The sequence below is a fragment of the Bubalus kerabau genome, chromosome 20 (genome assembly GCF_029407905.1).
Source record: "Bubalus kerabau isolate K-KA32 ecotype Philippines breed swamp buffalo chromosome 20, PCC_UOA_SB_1v2, whole genome shotgun sequence".
Classification (NCBI taxonomy): Eukaryota; Metazoa; Chordata; class Mammalia; order Artiodactyla; family Bovidae; genus Bubalus; species Bubalus kerabau.
The window spans coordinates 10074225-10090192 of NC_073643.1; the positions used below are offsets into that span (position 1 = coordinate 10074225).

A 15968-nucleotide genomic window follows, 5' to 3' on the forward strand; every position below is an offset into this window, starting at 1 on the left:
TGAGGAATCCTACCATTGGAGGACATTAGGAGGTATGCCTATATACTGAAATATATCCCTATGTTGTTCTTCTTTTTTCCTTAAATTTATTTTTTAAATAAGGGGAAATTGCTTCACTATGTTGGGTTGGTTTCCGCCATACAACAATGCAAATCAGCCATAATTCTACAGATAGCCCCTCCCTGTTAAACTTCCTCTCCCGGCTCCACCACCATACCACCCCTCTAGGTCATCACGGAGCACCAGGCTGGGTTTCCTGTATTATACAGCAACTTCCAGCAGCTATCTATTACACATGATGGGGTGTGTATGTCAATGCTGCTTGCTCCATCTGTCCCACCCTCTTCTTTCCCTACTGGAACCACAAGTCTTTTCTCTACACATAAATGGATAAAGAAGATGTGGTACATACACACCATGGAATATTACTCAGCCATAAAAATGAACAAATCTGAGTCAGTGGTAGTGAGGTGGATGAACCTATAGCCCGTTGTATACAGTAAAGTAAGACAGAAGGAGAAAAACAAGTATCGTATATTAACTAACACATATATATGGAATCTAGAAAAATGGTACTGATGAACCTACTTGCAAGGAAGGAATGGAGATGCAGATGTAGAAAATAGACTTGATTTTTCTGTCTTTTAGAGTAGAGAATACTCTTTGAAGTACTTCTTAATATTTATTTTTAAAAACAAAAGGCTTTTAACAAAATTTGCAAATATGGACTAGACCATGAGCTGGCTTACACAAGCAAATTTTTCTTATTTATTTTTATTGAGATAGTTGATTTTCATTGCTAATTCCTATTTTAAAACAAAATGATTTGGTTGTACACATACATGCATTCTTTTTTAAAATATTCTTTTCCAATATGGTTTATCATAGGATTTTTTTTTTTTGGTGGCGGTGTTGTAGTCGCTAAGTCATGTCCAACTCTTGTGGCCCCATGGACTGTAGCTGCCAGGCTCCTTTGTCCATGGGATTCTCCAGGCAAGAATACTGGAGTGGATTGCCATTTCCTTCTCCAGGGGATCTTCCCAACCCAGGAATCAAACCTGGGTCTCCTGCATTGCAGGCAGATTCTTTACCGACTGAGCTATGAGGGAAGCAATGGAAGATAATCACTTTACAACATCGTGTTAGTTTCTGCTGTGCAACAAATAATTTTAAACACAGGTTGGGAAGGATGGTTAATATTCCAAATCCAGGGCTAGTCAAATTTATTCTTCTGGGTAAAAAACAATATAGAACCATTTAAAAATATATTTATTTATTTTAGTTTATTTATCTGGCTGTGCCAGGTCTTAGCTGTGGCATGTGAGATCTTTAACTGTGGCATGTGAACTTTTAGTTGTGGCATGTGAGATCGAGTTCCCTGACCAGGGACTGAACCCGGGCCCCCTACTGTGCGAGTGCAGAGTCTTAGCCACTGGACTACTAGGGAAGTCCCTAGTATCACTGATGTGAGTGTGAATTCTGATGGCATCTGACAAGTTGAGTGGTCTAAGTCCAGTTCCCAAGCCTCTCTGAGGCTGTTTCATCATCTATAAAATGCGACTCATAGCCCCTACTTTGCAGATTTGGCAGTTTTTCAGTTGCAGAAAGTTGTCAGCAGATGCTAACTTCTTCCTTTCCCAGAATCCCTTGCTTCTTAGATGCCAGTCTTCTGGTGCTGGTCAACGTGAAGAGCCGTTTCATGGAGCACCAGTCAGGGAAGGAGATGAGCTGCCTGTGCTCCCTGAAGAGTTTCCTATGAGGGATGATTTCTGTACTCAGCTCATCCACACCCAGCCTTCTCTTCACTTTCCCTTTTCCTGGCCATCTTTTGGGTCCCTTATGCCCCCTCCATAGATGCTCAGCAAAGAGAGAAATCAATAAATCAATGCTACTGTGTTTTAGCCAAAGGGACATTTCAGTGGGCAGGAATTTCATCTGTTTGAGTATTTGTGTGTGTGTGTGTGTGTGCTAAGTCACTTCAGTCATGTCTGACTCTTTGCGACCCTATGGACTATAGCCTGACAGGCTCCTTTATCCATGGGATTTTCCAGGCAAGAACACTGGAGTGGATTGCCATGCCCTCCTCCAGGGGATCTTCTTGACCCAGGGATTGAATCCAAGTCTCTTATGTCTCCTGCATTTACAGGTGGGTTCTTTACCACTAGTACCACCTTGGACTGTGTGGGATTCCTTTTTGGACTCTCATCTTCACTTCCATCTTGAGCTGTGAGAAATTCCCTGACTTCTGCTGATGCTTTCGTCCCAATGAAACAGGGGCTGGAACTCGCATCTCTGGCAGGATCACCCAGTCTGATGGGGGGAGGAGTCAGCACCCCAGCCATGCACACGCGTCCCCACGCAGGGCGGGGGGAATGGCTGGTGTTTCTGAGTGTCTGGTCCATGCCTTCCTGGCACTCAGTTCTCAGGATAGGGCCTCCCGTGAGTTGGTGGAGCCCAGTGCAGACTTGGACTTGGGCTGAGCAAGAGTAGTAGGGGTGGGGATTCTGCGACGTACTCCCTCCTGCCTTGCCTGGGGGCTCCCACCCTGTGCTCTCCACCCCAACTATTTGGTGGTTTCTGAGCAGTCATTCTTCACCCTGCTTGTGTTTCCTCCACTTTCTTTATCTTTAATATTTGTTCATTTATGTGGCTGTGCTGGGTCTTAGGCACAGCACACACAATCTTTAGTTGCGGCATGTGAACTCTTGGTTGTGGCGTGTGGGATCTAGTTCCCTGACCAGGGATCCAATCTGGGCCCCCTGTACTAGGGGCTTGGAGTCCCTACCTTCTTGCCAGGCTCTGACTCATTCTTCACCACTCACCTATCATATGCCAAGTCCCTTCAGTAGTGTCTGACTCTTTGCGACCACATGGACTGTAGCCCACCAGGCTCCTCTGTCCATGGGATTCTCCAGGCAGGAATACTGGAGTGGGTTGCCATTACCTTCTCCAGGGGACCTTCCTGACCCAGGGATCGAACCTGCGCCTCATGTCTCCTGCATTGGCAGGTGGGTTCTTTACTGCTAGTGCCACCTGGTGCTAGCATCTTGGGGATGCCTTTGCCACTTCCTTCCTGGCATCCTGCCTGGGGGAGGCAGATGGCTTGCTCTGACTCCTTGGTGCTGAATCCTACCTTTTCTTGGTGTTCATCACATGCATTATGGGAGTCTGCTGAGCCCTTAAAGGAAAGGGTTTCACCTCGTCGATAGGAGCCCTCTCTTCTCTGCATTTCTGGCCCTTGCTCATCTCCCCTACTCTGCTCATCCCACTGGGATTTTCCCCTTTTCTAGGTGGGCTGGTGCAGTTACCTCATACCAACTCTCCAAACCAACCACCTGAGTGTCCATCTAGAATCAGATCTGACTGTGCTGCTCCTCTCAGAGGCTTTCAGGGGCTCCCTCCTACCCACAGGAGGCTGCATCAGCCCGAGTAAGGTAGGGTGACCCTAAGACAGAGAATTGAGTGCCATTAGTTTATTTGGGGGATGACAAGAACATAGGAGGAGAGGTGGGGACCTGCGATGGGGAAGGGGAGAATGTGCCTGTGAGCAGATCACCTGTGGGGCACCTGAGGGCTGTGGCATGTGCCACAGAACTGTTACTAAAAGGCTATAAACCCAGGTTTTCTCCCCAGATTCCCATTGGTCATGGGCTGAGTATATTCCCAGGGGTGGTAATTACCTGCCCTGCACCGTGCCCAGTGGGATCCACTGGCCTTGTGGGCAGAGAGCGCAGGTATGTGCGGGGAGAAACTCTATGTGGAACAGCAGGTGCTGAGGGCAGTGGCAGGGTTGCTAACAGGATCCCCCACAGCCTGGATCCTGAGACCTCATATGATGCGACCATTTCCAGACTTCCTAGCTCCTCTACCTGCACCAATGCCTGGGCTGCTATAGGTTCCTGCAGAGCTCAACTGCTTATTTTTTGCCTTCATGCTGTTGCTCATGACATACCTTCTGCTTTGGATGCCTTCTCTCACGTCTTCATCTGGTTAACATCTACATTTTTTCCAGATTCATCATCACCTCCTCCAGAAGTATTTCTGTTTTTTAAAAAATGTGCTTTCAACTATGGTTTATCATAGGCTATTGAATGTAGTTCCCTGAGCTATATAGTAGGACCTTGGTGTTCATCCATTCTGTATATAATCGTTTGCTAATCCCAAACTCCCAGTCCATCCCTACCCCACCCCCTCACCCACTTAGCAACCACAAGTCTGTTTTCTTTGTTTCTGGTTTATGGATGAGTTCATTTATATCATGTTTTAGACTCCATGTATAAGTGGTATCATGGGATAGTTGTCTTTCTCTGACCTACTTCACTTGGTATGATAATCTGTAGGTACATCCACTTTGCTGCACATGGCATTATTTCATTCCTTTTTATGGCTGAGTAGTATTCCGCTGCATATATGTACCACATCTTTATCCCTTCATCTGTTGATGGACATTGAGGTTGTTTTTGTGTCTTGGACATTTTGAACAGTGCGGCAGTGAACACTGGGGTGCAGGGATCTTTTTGAATTATGCTTTTCTCTGGATATGTGAACCAGAGTGGGATTGCTGGATCATATGGTAACTCTGTTTAGTTATTTAAGAAAAGTCCATACTGTCCTCCATAGTGACTACATCCAACCAACAGTCTAGGAGGAGGATTCCTTTCCAGCAAGCCCTTCTTGATGAACTTCTTCCCCAGCCTGATTTAGATTCCTTTTTTGTAGCAGCTTGCATGCATCTGCCTCTCTTACCAGACCTTGGGATCTATAGCACATGCACCCATCTGATTCCTGTTCGAGTCTCTTGTAATGAGTGACTACATGGCCTAGTGCATAGGAGGCCCTTACTAAATAATTGTCGAATTGAACTGTTCATCTGCGGTTCATTGTTTAGCACACAGTTGAGACTCTATACTTGTGTCCTGAGTTGAATTAATCTTTGCCACACTTCCACTTTTCTTTCTTTCATTTTTTTTTTTTTTTGGCCACACCATGTGACTAGTGGGATCTTAGTTCCCTGAAGAGGGATTGAACCCATGCCCTCTGCAGTGGAAATACAGAGTCCTAACCACTGGATCACCAGGGAGCTGCCTCACCCCTCCCATGCACCCCCCCACCCCACCCCGCCCCCACCAACACTTCCTCTTTTCAGAAGCAGAAAGGGAATAAACATGAGTTCTTCCCCTACTCCAGGGTGCTTTTCTACTTAGAGAGATTAAACTGAAATTGGTGACCAAGGAGAGGCCCAGAAGCCATAGGAGACAGAAAGCATCAGGGAAACACACATACACACACACACAAACTCATGTGTACATGTGCAGAGAAATGTAGACAGATTCCTCCCATCCCTCTACACACAGAGAACTCAACAGACAGATGGAGAGGGATTGGGCCCATGTTGTTGTTGTTCAACCTCTAAGTCGTGTCTGATTCTCTGTGACTCTATGGACTGCAGCACGCCAGGTTTCCCAGTTCCTCAGTATCTCCCGGAGTTTGCTCAAACTCATGTCCATGAGTTGGTGATACATACCATCCAACCATCTCATCCTCTGTCGGCCCCTTCTCCTCTTGCCCTCAATCTTTCTCAGCCTCAGGGTCTTTTACAATGAGTTGGCCCACGAGAAAGGGAAAAATGGACTGACAGACAGGAATGAATGGAAGGAAGGACAAAGGAGAGATAGAAAAAGAGAATAGAAGGTGGAGGAGGGAAGGAGAAAATTAGGGCCAATAGTGTGCTAATTGGGAAAGTAGTGAGTAAAAGCCCCACAAGGCAGGCTTCCCACCGCTCAGGGCAGCAGAGATGGAGGCTGGGGCAGTAGCTGTGAGTTCTTCATCCTGTGGCTGATCTAGGGGTGCACGTAGATGCGGGGGGTTAGACATGCCAGGGGCCCTCCAGAGCCACATGCCCTTGCACACATCTGGTGCCGTGGCCTAGTGGCACCTCCTTCAGTGGCGGGTGGTGTGTGCTGTGCCCAGGGCCTTCTCTGCACCTTCTTTCAGAGGCTCAAATCCACAAGGAACAAGCAGAGGGAGGCGGCGGCTGCCACAGGTCTGCCCTTGGCCTCATGCTGTTGGATTTGCGGTGCTTCATGAAAGAATAATCACCTACATCAATTTTTAAAGCTGCCTAATGCTTCGCTCAGCCCAGCTGTCTAGAAGTTTGCAAAGTAGGCAGGCAGCAAAGCTCCCTGCGAGAAAGCCAAGAGACACGACTGAGTGTCAGGTCCGTGGATGTCATTGCCATGGCCCTGGGTGGTTCCTGGCTGTTGTCATGGAGTTGGGGAGGGCAGAGAAGTGGTCCCACCCATTGTCTGGGTCAGAGAGCAGGAGCTGAGAGACCAGAACCTCGTGAGGACTGATGGCCCCATATCCTAGCAACCAGTCCCATTTCTGGCCATTCCGGAAGCTCACTAAGTTATTGCCTTAAGAATTTTATATCAAGATAACAAGTCTTTATAATAAAATTTCTCTGTTAGAATACTGGAGTGGTCTCTGTCTCCTGATGGGAACCTGGCGCATGCTCACATGGAATTCTTGGGAAGCAATGTTAAATCAGAGTGTCTCTTACTTGTGGAGAAAATCCACAATGTTCCACTAAGGAGTATTACCTTGTTTTATTACTGCTATTTTGATCACTAAGGCTATAGCAGCAGCTGCTGCTCAGGTGATAACAATTCCTCACATACCAACAGCATCTCATGGTTCACAAACCATGCCGGCCCCCTTTCCTCTCTTGTTTTCCATGACAGCTCTGTGTGCTAAGAAATGTTATCTGCAGTGACTTCCGGGAAGGACAGTGACTTGCCCACAGTCATAGCTAGTCACAGATGACTGGGTTCCAAAGTAATTTTTTAAAAGAAATTCCAGTTCTTTTTACCTTCTGGGTTTTCTTGAGTTGAATTCACCTGCAGGCAAGCAAAAGTTACTTTCCTTTTCTTTTTGGCTTCCTACCTGGCCTCCCCAGCTTTCCGCTGTCTAATCTTTTGAACATTATCTAGCTTTCCTGAATGAAAATGGACACAGGGATGCTTGGTCTAGGGGAATAGTCTCTCTGGATCCTGTCCACTCAGCCAGACACCTCCTTAATGCTGGCAGGTCTCACATTTCCAGTGAGTTTGCATTTAAACTAAAAGCTTTCTAGAACCTTGGGCTTAGACCTGGTGCACTTAAAAGGCACTTCCCAGAACACTCAATTTTATTAATACCGTAAAACAATCTACATTAAATAGCTGGATCATTTCACATTCAGAAGCCATCTCCAATTTGAACTGCTTTATTTGGATGGTGCCTAAGTATTCCTGTAAATGATGTTGCTGGTTGCATTGAGAGGGCATGCCAGAAAGATGGAGGCCCCTCATTCTTTCTTCCCTTCTACCTTCCTTCCCTTCTTCCCTCTCTTTCATTCTCTGTCTCTCTCCCTCCCTCCCTCTATCTTTCTTTTTCTTTCTGCTTTGTTATGATAGAAGTGATATAAAAACCGCATATATTTAGTGTATACAAATTGATGAGTTTGCACATATGATACACCCTGTGAAAGCATTACTACCAAAAAGTAAGGTGTGTGTTTAAAATATTTGTTCTCTTGTGTTTCTTTGAGTCTCTTTGCTTTTCTGTTGTCGTAGGAATGCTTAACATGAAATCTACTCTCGTAAATTTTTAAGTGCACAGCATAGTATGTTACTTGTTGGCACTATGTTGACCAGAGATCTCTGGAACATGTTCATCTTGTATAACTTTAACTTTGTACCATTGAACAACAACTCCCCATTTCCCCCTTCCCCTGTCCTCTGGAAACCACCATTCGATATAGCTATTTATTTTCTTACAATTTTGTGGGTCGGCTGAGCTCAGCTGGGAAGTTCTTCTGCTTTCCATGGTGTTGGCTGGGGTCGCCATGTGTCTTTGTTCAGCTGGGGGTTTAGCTGCGGCCAGCATGTCCAAGGTAGGCTCTCTAATGTGTCTGGTGCCTCAGCTCAGGCATCTAGAGTGGCTGGCAGCTGGCGAGGGCTCAGTCTCCAGGCGTTCACTCATCATTTCTTCACACAGCTGTTGGATCCTAAGAGAATGAAAATGGAAACCGTCAGATCTCTTGAGGCCTGGACTCCAGAGTTTGTATAACATTACTTTTGTCGTGGTATAATGGTTGGAAGATGTCCCAGGGCCAGACTCAAGTTTAAAGGAAATAGATTGCTCCTCTTGATAGGAGGAGTGCCATCTGGGATGGGCAGACCGCTGGCTGTCATCACTGCAGACAGTCGACCCTAGCTGCACACTTATCCTCCTGCTCCATGTGGAAAGCAAGTTTCATTTTAACCATGTAGCATCTGAGATCATCCAAGAAAATGAAAGGGACTTTGTAGGGGGTTTGAAGGCTTTACCAACACTCAGAGGCTATGTTCCCACTGAAAGCCATGACATTTTTGCCAGAAAATCTGCCAATCTCAGCTCGAGGAAAAGCAAGTAAAAGCAGCTTGCTTGGCTCTAGACAGTACATTTTATTTATTTCTGAGAAGTCAGCTAGAAATGGAACACCATAGGATGTGAAAATATGTCTTTAAATGTGGTGCACTTAAATCCAAAGGCAGGTAATGAATTTTGCTTCATCAGTAAAGCTTCAATCTCTTTGATGAGCACTTGCAACAAAAACAGAAAACAAAAGACATAAAATTACCATGGTGATGGCTAATTGTGGTGAGTCTGCTTCAGTTCACAGAACTGCAAATAACATTCCGGTAGGCTAAAGTGCTAAGATACAGAAAGGATTGTTCTGCTTAAAATGTTGGGAAAATCACAGTCTGCTCTGATTAAGATAACATTAAAAATATTAGCAAATTAAGCATTGTTTAACATTCAAGAGGAAAAGAAAATCATTTTCCCCCAAAGCTATTTGGGAATCTGATTTATGAAGATGGTGTGAAGGGCTGGAATGTGGTTGATATTTGCTCTGTTCTGGAGAGACATTTGAAACATAGTATGGATCTTTGGGGTCCTCCTAGCTCCCTCTCAGCAGCTCTTTTTACGATGGCATCCTCTTTCCCAGATGCCCAGACATCTCCTCAGTAACTGGCATCATTAGGGGAACTAGAGGGAAAACAAAGAGATAGACCCTACCTGTCAGGAGAAATACCAGCCTGAACTTTACTGTCGTGCCCAGGAGGCCTTGACACCTGCCAACTTTGGGCAAACAGTTTCCCTCTGTGAAATTGGTAAGAGCTGTAACACAAATAACACTCTCACCAGTAGTTACAGAAAGTATTGTTCTGTTGAAAAGATTGTGAAAAATAGTCAGCTCCATGAAACTTAATCTCTTCCTTTGTAAAATGGGGAGACTATGTACCTTGAATAGATAAGTGGATATCAAGCATCCAGTACATAACTGTTGATATTGGAAAATGATATTGATATTGGAAAAGGCCAGTGTATGTGAAGCAATGGAAGAGGGAGGGAGGCCCTATAGTGCTGTGTCCAACAATGGTTTAGATTTTAAGTTCTGGAAAGATTTAGGGACTTTCCTGGAGGCCCAGTGGTTAGGACCTTGCCTTCCAATGCAGGGGGTGTGGGTTCGATCCCTGATGGGGGAACTAAGGTTCCCACATGCCTTGAGGCTGAAAAACCAAAACATAAAACAGAAGCAATATTGTAATGAAGTCAGGAAAGAATTTAAATATGGTCCTCATGAAAAAAATTATCAAAATAAATTTAGAAAAGAAGAGGCTTGTGCTGGGCTTGACAGGTGGTGGAGAGGATGCTCTCAGAAGGTATCTTCGGAGGGGAGACTTGGGGCTAGAACACAGCACACTGATGGGCAATGGAGAGACTTTAAAGATTTGTATGAATGAAATGGAGACTCATGTTGGGGTCTGGGGCCAGGAAACCCAGACCCAGGAGTCTACCTAACAAGGAGACTTCACTCTGAATGCCCTTAGGAGACTGTGTCTCTTCTCAGCTCTTTAAGATTTGTGTGATGTTACCTCCCGCCCTGCTCCTGCACCAAAGCCATTTCAGTTTCCTTTTTTTCTCTTTTTCCAAACCACTCTCTCATCTTCACTCTGTAGTGGGCCGTTTATTTCCAAGTGCAATTAAAGGACTGGGCCAGAAAACAAATAGAGCACATCTTGCCAACTCTACCTGTAAACGCATTACATTTGCTTAACTGTGACTCCGATTTGGAATGACCTGAAAAGGAAGGGGTGGCAGTGATTGGGTGGTGGCGGTGCCATCCGTTGCCTTGCTGGGAGCCAGGAAAGGGAGCCAGTGGAACTCTTTGTGGAAGGATGAACCATAAAGCAAACAGCAATTCGAGATGAATACTTGTTCTTCATGCCTGGGTTGTGATTTACAAGTGTTTCGAACGCTCTCACAGCCAGGAACTCATGTAATTTTTAGGGCAACCCTATGAGGTTGTGAAAGTGAGTGGTGTCCTTATTTTACACACGAGGGAGCTGAAATGGGAAGAGGGCTCGCCCAAAGTTACACAGCAGGCAGAGGGTGGAGGGAAATGGAGATTCAGGACGTCTGTTACTTCACCCATCACATGTCTGTTGGGTGTTTACTGGCCCCCTGCCTCCCTGTCCTGGTGGTGGGCCAGAAGATGCTGCATTAGAGAGGGAGTAATTGGGAAACCAGTCAGAAGGCTTTTTTTAAAAAAAAATCATTTATTTATTGGCTGAGCTGGGTCTTAGTTGCGGCACTCAGGATCTTTGATCATTGTTGTGGCATTAGAACTCTTAGTTGTATCATGCGGGATCTAGTTCCCTGACCAGGGATTGAACCTGGGCCCTCTGCATTGGGAGCTCGGAATCTAGCCACTGAACCACCAGGGAAGTCCTCAGAGGCTTTCTTGGTGACCCAGACATGAGGTGAGGAAGGGCCATGTGATTCTAGACCTTGACTCGCTCCCACAAGCCCTCTGGGCGCTGCTTCCTCAGCCTCCTCCCTTACTTCTTCCCCCTCCTTAAGCACCAACATCTCTCAGTGGTTGCTCCTGTCTCTAGTTTCTTTTCAATCTCCGTGGGTGATGCCACCTCCAGCCTGGCTTTTATCCTCAATTCCAAATTCACATCCTCAGCTGGACACATCTCCCAAGCTCAAGATCCATTCAAGACACTTGCATGACTCACAAATCTCACCCTTTCTCTTATGAATCATATAGTATCCCTGATTCCTTCTCTCTCCTGAATTCTAATTCTCCCTCTCCAGTGAATCCTTCTCATTAATGTTTAAAATGCTCAAATTTCTCCTACTAAAACTAAGACATCTAGGACCTATTATATAGCACAGGGGATTATACTAAATATCTTGTAATAACCTAATAATCCTGGACTCTCCACCTAAGTGAATGGCCTGACTGATCACCAGTCGCTCCACTAGGAGTCTCTGTGTCGTCATTGATTCTCTGCTTCCCACCGCATGTGTGTGTTAGTTGCTCAGTCGTGTCCAGCTCTTTGTGACCCTGTGGATTGTAGCCCACAAAGCATCTCTGTCCATGGAATTATTCAGGCAAGAATATTGGAGTGGATAATCATTGCCACCTCCAGGGGATCTTCCTAACCCAGGGATCGAATCCAGGTCTCCCACATCACAGGCACATTCTTCACCATCTGAGCCACCAGTGAAGCCGAATCCCATCTCCTTAATAGCTTTTGGATGTATGCTCTTCTTCTGGACCCTGCTTTACCTATCTTAGTTAAGAGATTCTTTTGTTGGAAGCCTGCCACCCGTTTCTAATTTGTGTTCCTGACTCCAACTTCTTTTTCCTTTCCTTTTCTATAATACTAATAGCCATGTTGTTTCCTTTTCAAAGTTTCCATGGTCTTCTATTTGGGTGAAATATCAAATCTAAAACTCTTAGCATTCCTCTCATGCAGATCATTGCTAACAAGTCCCATTTTCTCTTCCTTTTTTGCTCTCCCCCCTCTCTGTTCCTGACACAATGGTGCTCTTCCTATGGTCCTCAAATGTTGCTAGGCTTTCTTGGGCCACTGTATTTTTATCAAAGCTATAGTTTTTTCCAGTAGTCATGTATGGATGTGAGAGTTGGACCATAAAGAAGGCTGAGTGCCAAAGAATTGATGCTTCAAACTGTGGTGCTGGAGAAGACTCTTGAGAATCCCCTGGACTACAAGGAAATCAAACCAGTCAATCCAAAGAAAATCAATCTGAATATTCATTGGAAGGACTGATGCTAAAGCTGAAGCTTCAATACTTTGGTCACTTGATGCAAAGAGCTGACTCATTTGAGAAGACCCTGATGCTGGGAAAGATTGAGGGCAGGAGGAGAAGGGGGCGGCAGAGGATAAGATGATTAGATAGCATCATTGACTCAATGGACATGAGTTTGAGCAAACTCTGGTAGATAGTGAAGGACAGGGGAGCCTGGGATGCTGCAGTCCATGGGGTCACAGAGTTGGACACAACTTAGCAACTGAACAACAACAGCTTCATCCTCCCTGGGGTGACCTTCTTGTTGACCTGCAAACATTTCCCTATCCTTCTAGCTGAGCTTCCTCACACCACCTCCTTCTCCTGGGGAGCTTTTTTGTCCCCCCACCCCAACTCCCACCCCATAGGCATATTGCACGGTACCTCTTTTCAGTTCCTCTGAACACTTTCTATATACCTGTTTTAAAATGAGTACTTATTTCTGAGTTTGAATTCCCAGTAGAAGGGTATCAGCAATGCTTAGTACAGTTATGCCTGATTGGCATTCAATCAGTGATTTAAAAAATTTTTTTTTTTGACATGGCCCATTTGGAAAGACTTCATTGAATCTGTTACAATATTGCTTCTATTGTTTATGTTCCTTTTTTTTTTTTTTTTTTTGGCCATGAGGCATGTGGGATCTTATCTCTCTGACCAGGGATCAAACCCTTACTTCCTGCGTTAGGAGGTAAAGTCTTAACCACTGGACCGCCAGGGAAGTTCCAGTGGTTTGTAAATATATGGATATGTTTTCCGCAAATGAGGTCATTGGTTGTGAGCTAGAGGAACTCACCCACTTAAGGCTAATTTCTGTAAACAGGGTTTGTGGAAAGGTTCCTGGGAAATCTCATGAAACTGAACTGTAGGTGGGTCAGCTGGGCTTTGCGATGGCTTAGAAGTCATCAGGCAGCTGCTTTCTCTTTTTCTGGAGCTTCATTCCTTTTTTTTTTAAACCAGCACCCTAAACTTTCATTCTGAAATTATCTCTGGCCATGGTAATAAAATGCAACAAATATTCACTGAATAGTCTTCCTCCTGTCATCAGCCGTGGAATACATACAGTGTCATAGAACTGGCCACTAGAATTAAAACCCGCTAGAACATCTTTTATGTTAAGTGGCGAGAGCAGCATCTCACAGAAAATTTTACATGCATATATACACAGCCCACATTCAACCACATTTCACATGTTCTTTCTCGTCTGCTCCTATCTGTATATCTTTGCTCATGTCCTTGACTAGTCTGGAAGTCTCTGAAGCTCCATAACTCTGACCTGCACCCAACTTCGGTCACTGTCTGTCCTTGTCACATGCCGCAGTACCAACTTCTGGGACCTTCAACAGTCCCTGTATCTCACTCCAAATTGTCTAGAAAAGTTGGTTCGTGGCCAGCCAGTGGCATGGCTAGCTTTGAATTGTTTCTGTTCAAAGTCTCTTGGCCTAAAGCTATCGGTTGGCATGAAGACTCTGATAAGGGCTGTGCTAGGGGCAGGAAAACTGATTGGCTGTGAAAGTTGGAGCAGAATCCTAGTTTCGTGACTTGCTTATCAGGACCACTGCAGCTACGAGGGATGTGAATAGCTGAAGCCACAGACAGTCGGTTTTCCAAGCCTTCAGAGTGTCAGAATCTGATGTTGATCTTGGCCCTACACCAACTCCAGCTGCTTCATCCTATTTCTAGCCTTAAGGTCTTTCAACCCAGCAGAACAGCCTCACATATGACATCCAGTAGAAATCAACTGGTAACTCAACAAGGGTGTGGCTGGACTTTGAGGTGTTCATTTGAACTGGGTTGACTTATCCAAAAGTGATTCTGGGAAGACAGCGTGCTTTGTCCTTTTGTAAAATTAAAAAAAAATTTATTTATTTTGCTGCATCAGGTCTTAGGTGCAGCCTGTGGGATCTTTAGTTGCGGCATGTGAACTCTAAGTTACGGCATGTGGGATTTAGTTCCCTGACCAGGGATTGAACACAGGCCTCCTGCATTGGCAGTATGGAATCTTAGCCACTGGACCACCAGAGAATCTCAGTGTGTTTTGTCCCGAACTGTCATTTCTGGCAGAAGTAGCTCTAAATACAGATACAAGAAGAGGCTTCACTCTCTGGCTGGAACTTGCGTTCTCCAACCTTTCCCCAGGGAGTCACTTTTCTGGATTTGAAAGTATTAAGAAGTGGCACGGAGTAGAAAGACCATAGCTGTGGAGTCTGTTTCTCTTTTACTGAGAATCTTTGCATACCTCTATTTTTCCTTCTCTGATTATGCAGAGTAATTTCCTAGGGAACACATTTAGAGAGCTGAGTTTTCTAGGTCCATTTTAGGCTTCTGGTGCAAACAAATCCTGGGACATCTCATTTATTGCCTCCAGCCAGTAAGCAAGTGTGTCTTTTGACTCAGAGCATCCTGAGCCTCTAGGCTATCAGATAAGGACCAAAAAAAAAAAAAAAAAAAGGTATGTGTTTGAGGTCCTGGTACTGGTACTGGTGCTGGTAAGTCGCTTCAGTTGTGTCCGACTCTGTGCGACCCCATAGATGACAGCCTACCAGGCCCCTGTCCCTGGGATTCTCCAGGCAAGAACACTGGCTGCTGCTGCTGCTAAGTCACTTCAGTCGTGTCTGACTCTGTGCAACCCCATAGACGGCAGCCCGCCAGGCCCCCCGTCCCTGGGATTCTCCAGGCAAGAATATTGGTGTGGGTTGCCATTTCCTCCTCCAATGCATGAAAGTGAAGAGTGAAAGTGAAGTCGCTCAGTCGTGTCCGACTCTTAGCGATCCCATGGACTGCAGCCTACCAGGCTCTCCGTCCATGGGATTTTCCAGGCAAGAGTACTGGAGTGGGGTGCCATCGTCTTCTCCAGTTTGAGGTCCAGATGTGGTGAAATTGATGTTACCAAGCTCTAGTTGGACATTTGGATGTAGGACTTTACGTCCAACTAAAGAACTGGCTTTTTGGATATTATTTGGGCATTGAGGGGCAAGAGAATCAGGCTGAAAAGAAAACTTTTCAGGGAAAATGACTGAACCTCTCAGATTCTCAGTTTCTTCCTTTCTCTCTCCTTCCCTCCCTTTCTTTCTTTTAAAAATACTTCTATATTTGACTGCACTGGTCTTAGTTGTGGCACATAGGATCTTTTACTTGCATCATGTGAGATCTAGTTCCCTGACCAGGGATTGAACCCAGGCCCCCTGCATTGGGAGCACAGAGTCTTAGCCACTGGACCACTAGGAACATCCCAACAGTTTCTTTCTTTATGAATTGTGGACCATCAGGAATATAACGTCTTGGGTGTGGAAGCTGTAATAAAGTCAGCTGAAGAAGATGAAGACTGCTGCTGTTCCTTCAACTGTCCCTGGTCATCAACATGGTGAAAACTGTGCCGATTCCCAGGACACTGGAGGACCAGTGAGCACACTGAAGGAGAAGCTTGAATCTGGCGATCTCCACACTGCAGGCAAAAACCAAGCCTATATCAGGGTGCTATACCTGCACCACGATGTTCTGTGGCCATGCAGATAGACCAAACTCTGCCTAGAAAGAAGTTAAGCAGGTTTTCTTGTCATTAAAAAAATTTTACTGCCACACAGGTCAGAAATTTTAATATGCTAATAATATTATTAAATCTGTAGGTGCATATAGTATCTAGTACTTACCATCCTTGTTTTGTGATACAATCTTTTTCCTTCATTTTAGTAGAACAACTTACAAGGCTGTCATTATATGAAACACAGACATAAAATAACTGTGGAACAATTGAGTTCAGTTGCAGGAGATGAGAC

The 15968-nt window shown here is 45.2% G+C and overlaps 1 long non-coding RNA gene and 1 other non-coding gene across 2 annotated transcripts in view; one reads left to right on the forward strand and one right to left on the reverse strand.

Moving 5' to 3' along the window:
• Positions 1-15968, forward strand: part of LOC129635544 (uncharacterized) — a 228412-nt gene that overhangs the window by 106843 nt on the left and 105601 nt on the right. The window lies entirely within an intron of this gene.
• TRNAG-UCC (transfer RNA glycine (anticodon UCC)) lies at positions 5008-5080 on the reverse strand. The gene has a single exon. It is a non-coding gene; the product is annotated as a tRNA-Gly (tRNA).